Raw genomic sequence first — 6841 nt, 5'->3', positions numbered from 1 at the left:
CCTTTAAAATTTTTGCAGTCCGCCTTTCTCACTGAACCTTAAGGCAGGCTACACAGAGTCAATACGATCAACAGACTGGACTTCCAATAGAGAATGCAGTAGGGTTTGGATTGCGAAAATGTGTGTGTGAGGGGGAGGGAGGGAGTCATCTTTTTCAATTTGTAACAACAGATATTCGGTGAGATTTATTTGAGATTAGTTGGGTGTGTACGGTATGTGGTTTACACTTCAACTATTCAAGAGTAGCTCTATCATCTGTCTCTAGTTTTCTCTATGCCTGTTCGGTAAAACACACAGCTGGGGTTCCTTTTGCTATGCAAAGGGTTGAATCCTGGTTATCTGCTTCTGATTTCTCAACAGAATCAACAAGGCTGCCAAGATTCTAGGCATTTTGAAGAGCAGAAGTTAGTCTGTCTTAATTCCAAGTAGCCATTTTTCGGATTGGGCTGCCAGTATTTGAGTACCCTGGCCTAAACATCGTTAGAACTTGCCCCGCATATTATTTCACTAGATCTTGCTTTCACACAATAACTGGAGGATTGGGGTGTAAGTGAAATGCCATGATGAAATTTGTGTTTTCACACGCACGGCCCCCCTCCCCAATGGTTTATATCTCCCCCACCCCCTTAAATTAATCAGGTGCTGTCAGAGTCGTGTTCGGAAGGACAAAATGCTAAAAAGTTTGTCAGCAATCTCAGTTGAGCTCAAAGGATCGAATAGTGGTCGCAATGAGACTGGGGATGCCGAGTCCCGAGACTTCGGCCAGTGAAGATGCCCAGGACGAAGCTGTCGGTTTGGCCGGGCCGGGTGCTTCGGGCTGTGTCTGTTGAGCTAGAGCTCGCAGGGAGGTAGAATCGTGCGCAGCCAGTCGAGATCTTTCTTGTCTAAACCAGACCACCTCTGGTAGGCAATGGTTACTTCGCATGCCTCCGCAGGGGTTAAGGCTAGCTGGAGGGCGGGGAACGACAGTGGAAGAGAATGGACAGAAGAGACATTTCTCACTCGCACAGGCAAAGGGAGAGTTTGGGAATCTTTGCAGACCGTCCTGCTCCTGCAAGAAAATGGCCCTAAACCAGGGATGTCCAATTCTGGTGCCCCAGATGTTCATGGACTACGATTCCCATCAGCCCCTGCCAGAGTTGGACACCCCTGCCCTAACCTGTCTGTCTAGCGCCCATGAAAAAGCGCCCATGTGTCGCCCCCTCCCCTCCTTGTTTTCTCCGGGTGGTTCACTGGCTTCATCCAGATGATTTCCTTTTTCATGTGAATTTTTTTCTTGTGTCTCCACAGCTCTGTACTCTCCCAAATAGGTTTTTTTTAGTGGAAATGGGGCTTCAGAAGAGGCGGCTCTGGCCTTTTACTCGAGAGGCACTCGAGGTGTCAAGAGCAGCGTGGGGTGGCGGGGGGGGGGGTGTCTGACGGCGGCGAGAACAGACGGAAAGGTGACCCTTCCCCTTCTCAAACAGTTCCCCCCTTTTAAAATCTGCCTAACCAACAGGGTTAAACTAACACAGCCCCAGGAGCTGATCCCATCATTAAAACAATCCGATTAGTTGTTCACTTAACAGTCCCCTCCGCGCGATCTCCTGGGTGGAAGTCGGAGTCGGTGCAGGGAAAGGAGGGAAAACCAGGAAGCCGGTCGAAAAACCGAGTCAAGTCCAGGACGAGGCACGGAAAGCCCGATTGCCTGGCTGTAGATTGATTTGGCGCTCTAAATCTGATGGACATCTTAAATTCAGTTAAATTCAGTTTCGGGAGTGGACGGGTCTTCCTGCTTCCCGCCGGACCAAAGGGGCCAGGCCAAGGGACAGAGGACGGGCGGTGCCTTAAAACGGAGCCAGCTTTTGCTGCAGGCTGCAGGCTGCAGTCTTGGCCCTTTGGCTTGTGCCGCCTCAAAGGGGTCAAAGACCTGCTGGGGGGCGACGGACGAAATAATGTCTTGCACAAAAACCTCAAGGCGCTCAACCTGGGACTTGATGGAGCAGATTTTTCACACGTGCGCCCTCGCACACACAGGGGCCAAGAAGGACCGTCCGAATATATTTTAGAGTCCTTTTGAACGATGAATAGACCGGATCTGCACGCAGAAGCCTTGTTTTCCACCTCTTGTTCTTTGCAGAGTACTTTGCACAATGACAGGTGTACCGTTTACAGGACGGCGTGTGATTGACTGCAAATCACCACACTAACTCCGTTGTCTGTAAAATAAAAGAATGGGGTGATGCGTACAAAATATAACAGGGCCGCACGTCGCCTTTCACTCCACTTTCGTGAAGTTGAGACTGGAGTTCCCATGCCTGTGAGCAGAGACGACTTTTCACTCAGTTGCGCTGCTGTACGGTACACTACGGTACAGCCTGTACCCACTTGGCTGAAACGTGTCTGCTCAGACCGTAGTTTGCAGTGACACAGATGAACTCCGTTGTCTCTTTACTTTCTCTCTCAATTAAGAAAGAAACCGGGATAAGACATGACTGGTCCCTCGATCATCCACTTCGGCCTGCGATTTAAAATCCAGAGCTCCATCTCCTGGCCAAATGGTAGAATAGTTTCATTTAGGGAGCAATATTTTGAAACTGAAATTCAAAGTGTGTGTCCCGTGTACAAATCTCCCTGTGAGCCACGTTCTGAAACAGAACATCCTGATATCAAAGGCAAGGATGTGGCATGTTCTACAATTAGGCCTTAGATGTCTTGGTTCAGCTCCTGCTGGGACTGAATTACACTGTTGATCCCAATAGTGAACCTGATATCCCACCTCCAAATCCTAGGGCTGATAAAAGAAACCACTGCAAAGAAGATGGTATTGTTTATTGATCTTCATTTATAGTTCACTTTGCTTGCTGAAATCCAAAGTGGATGACAGTTTATAAAAACAGTAAAAATATACAACACTGCCATATGCAAAAATGCTATAGAAACCAGATGACAAAGTAGTACACAGGTGTGCAGAAATGTATTTATTTGTACATAAAAAGACATGTCATTCAATAGCCCTGGGCTACAACTGAATGTCACAGTTAAGGGGAGAGGGGTGTGTTAACCTGCTCCAGCCTTAATGGTTCAAGATATCCTGAAGGAGACCATTATACAGGGGACAATCAGTCAACTTTTGATTCAACCAAGGGTCTACCATGCTGCTCCTTTGCCTAGGATCCTTACAATTCTCTCAACTAGTTTCCCCGAAGGGACCAGGTATGCAGCCTGAGCTAACTTCTGTTTGACTCTAGAGTGTTTGGCAGCAGCAGGAGCAGCACCAAGGGAACTTCTAGCCAATTCTGCTAGTGAACAGCGATTATTGGTTTCTTCCAGACAAGGACCTGGCCAGCACCATGCAGGCATGACTGGATTATTGTAAGAGGCTCAATGTGGGGCTGTTGCCCAGCCCAAAAGGCCCCATTAGTGTTATTCATGGGTGCACCCCCAAAAATAATTATTCAGCTTACACAAAGTCAAAGGCATGGGACAAGCATTCTAATGATTAAAAATGGGTTTTAAAATATCCAGAGTAGGGTGCCTAATGCTCCAAGAACATTTGATCTCAGGATGTTGGAGGGAAAACATATTTATTCTGTTCCCATCAAAAAGAGAACTCAAGTTCAAATCAAACAATTGATCAAAGGCATTCTCTACATGGGATCAGTTCAACAGGCGCTGGGTACACCAGCAGCACATTGGAAGCTCATACTTTCTTGGCCCTAAAGCGTGACAAATATTTTGCAAGAGAAATAATCCAAGGTATCGGAATGGCCTTTGCTAATGTGGTTCCTGGAACACGATAATCAAACCAGGAAGGACCATTTTGTCTTTACTCTGATACCATCAATACCCAGGGCTACCTCAAACAGCGTTCATCCCAAACCCCACCAATGTCAGTCTCCAAAGTCCCGAGATTATTATTGGATCCCAAGAGATCCAGGTATTAAACCAACAGCAGTTCTTCACAATTGACACCAAGGTAAATTCAGGTGCACAAGAGAGCCCTCCCAAACCCTCTGTTCCCATCTAAAACTACCCTTCAGTCACAGTGAATTCTGCAGCATCAGATCCTTCCTCTTTTAGACAGAGTATGATTTGTCTTTCTCTGTATCTTTTGTATTCTCCAGTGTACTGTTTCATGTCCTTGTTTGACCGGTTTGTCCTACGATAGCCAGCTTCTTCTTACTGCATTCTCATCACTATCCTCCCCTTCATCATTCCCTCCCTCCACCCTTCACAACCGTACCCCTCATCATTACCATTCTCATAAGATCTGTTCCCATCTACCCCACCTCACCAGCTGGCCCTATGTCAAGCAATTCACCACCTGTGCTTTCTGGGGTGGTTTGCTCTAGACTGGCTAAGCATCATAAATTGAAGATCATAATTTGAATCTACACATAACTTTGGGAATTTAGCTTAAAGCAACACAACTATGCACTAGACTAGGATAAACTGATTGTTTTTATTTGGTTCCTGTAGAACATCAGCCTACCATTTCAATTTTCCTTGCTGACTTACTATTTCCAGTCTATATCTTGTAGTATAGGAATCAGCATGGTGTAGTGGTTAAGAGCATTTGAAGAATCGGATTCAATTCCCCACTCCTCCATATGAAGTCGTCTGGATGACCTTGGGTCAGTCACAGTTCTCTCAGAACTCTTTCAACCCACGTGGAGAAAGGCAATGGCAAACCACTTCTGAGCATCTCTTGCCTTGAAAAACCTACAGTCAGCTGTGATTTAACAGCACACACACATTTTGTAAGTGTATTAGTCTGTCTCAGCTACAGCAAGACCCTAGTAGTAGAAGAAGAGTTTGGATTTATACCCCACCTTTCTCTACTGTAAGGAGACTCAAGGTGGCTTACAAGTTCCTTTCCCTTCCTCTCCCCACAACAGACACCTTGTTAGGTTGGTGAGGCTGAGAGAGTTCTGAAGAATTGTGACTAGCCCAAGGTCACCCAGCAGGAATGTAGGAGTGCGGAAACACATCTGGTTCACTAGATAAGTCTCTGCCACTCAGATGGAGGAGTGGGTAATCAAATCTGGTTCTCCAGAACAGAATCCACCTGCTCTTGACCACTACACCACACTGGCTCTCAGTAGCTTCTGAGCCCAGTCCAAAGTACTGGTGACAATCCTCAAACTTTACATGGTCTGAAAACTGTATATCTCAAGGACAGTACTCTTCCCTATGCAGCTGCTTGCCTGCCAAATGGCATGGAGGACGCTTTTTATGGTGCCCACATTGTAGAATATTCTGCCAAAGTAAGGCATGCTTGGGTACATCGTGGAAGATGGACTCTTTCAGGAAGTGTTTCTTGCTAGCTAATAATGGTTGGGACAGGCATTGTGCTCTTGGGACTGAAATGAACATGTTGGTTGTGCTAGTTTTATGCTGGTCGAGTTAGTTCTTTTTTGTGTGGGGAGAATGTTTTTCTTGTAATTTATTTTTACTGTGCCATATATTACTTTTGGTGTAGATAATATGATATATCCCATTCTAAAATAAATAATAGCGACATGTATGTAATAGTCAGTGACGGTAGCTCACTGTGCATTGACTGAACATGTGGAGGGAAAGCGTGGGCATGAGCATGCTGCCCATGTTCCTGCCACCATGAGCATGTGAGCACAGTTCCTCTTATGCACAGGAAATGACCAAAGATTAGCTCCCTCCCAGTGATCATGAATGTTGCTTTCCGAACACTGCTGATCATGCCAAAGAAGTGTAAATGTAGGCAATGCTTCTGCACTGTGCTCATGAGCTGACAGACTCGGAGGTCGGGTGGGGGGGCAATATGCTCAAGTCCTTTCTCCCTCTCCACATATTCAATCAATGCAAAGAAACATCATGTTTAAGAACTTGTATGTTTCATTACAGTAATATTATGAAAGTGAAATATGACTATTTATTAGAAAAATATTATGGCAATATAAGTGGAGAAAATTGTGAATGTGCCTGCAGATTGGATAGGGATGCCTAATCATGCATATCTTGGCATTTCAGAAAGATATTCCTTTAAGTTCTGCAGCATTAGGAAAGGCAATATTGTTTTTATTCATTAAGATTGCCCTTTAAACTCATTTGTTCCTAACTAAGCCCAGTGGTACCCAATGGAGGTTTTGTTGGGTATGTATGTATATCAGTGGCGGAGCTACCGGGGGTGTATAAGTGTGCGCGTTGCACCGGGCGTACACCTGGGGGGTGGAAAATTGCCCACGGAACCCCCCCTCACGGCACCTCCCCCACTTACCTTATTGAAACAGTGCAGGCTGGAGAAGCACCCTTTTCTCAGCCACCTGCAGAAGCACCAGTGGAAGACGGGACCAAATTCAGAGCTCAGCCAAGCATAAGCGCAGAAGACCCTCGGCCAGGCTCAAGCACAGAAGTCCCTTAGCCTCCCAGATGCAGACCAGATGCAGGGGTCCCCAGACTGTCATGCCCTCTCCCCACTTCTCCTGAGCCCTCTGAGCAGCACCAGAGAAAGCTGTGCAGAAAGATGCAGCGCTTGCTTGGCAGCTCAGCACTGGCTAGGCCTTAGCTATGATGTAGAGTGCTTGCAGGAACTGCCTGATGCGTGAGCCAGCTGGTCTGATGCATAACACTTTTTGTTCTTGGGGTCTGTTGTTCCCAGTCTCTCTCTTTTTTAGTTTTTCATTAAACAAACTGTATTTTTTTTCCTTAACAAAAGATCTAGTGAAAAACTGTGGGAAAAATCAGTCATAATTTAAATCAGGGGGACATAAACTAAGGCTGCAATCTTAAATGCACTTACAAAGATCTAAATCCCATGGAATTCAGTAGGAGTTCCTTCTGTGTATACATTCTTTGAATTGAACTGTCTTACTTTCTCTAA

Source organism: Sphaerodactylus townsendi, linkage group LG05 (genome assembly GCF_021028975.2).
Source record: "Sphaerodactylus townsendi isolate TG3544 linkage group LG05, MPM_Stown_v2.3, whole genome shotgun sequence".
Lineage (NCBI taxonomy): Eukaryota > Metazoa > Chordata > Lepidosauria > Squamata > Sphaerodactylidae > Sphaerodactylus > Sphaerodactylus townsendi.
The sequence above is the reverse complement of the archived record's forward strand: the minus strand, read 5'-3'. Positions refer to the sequence as shown.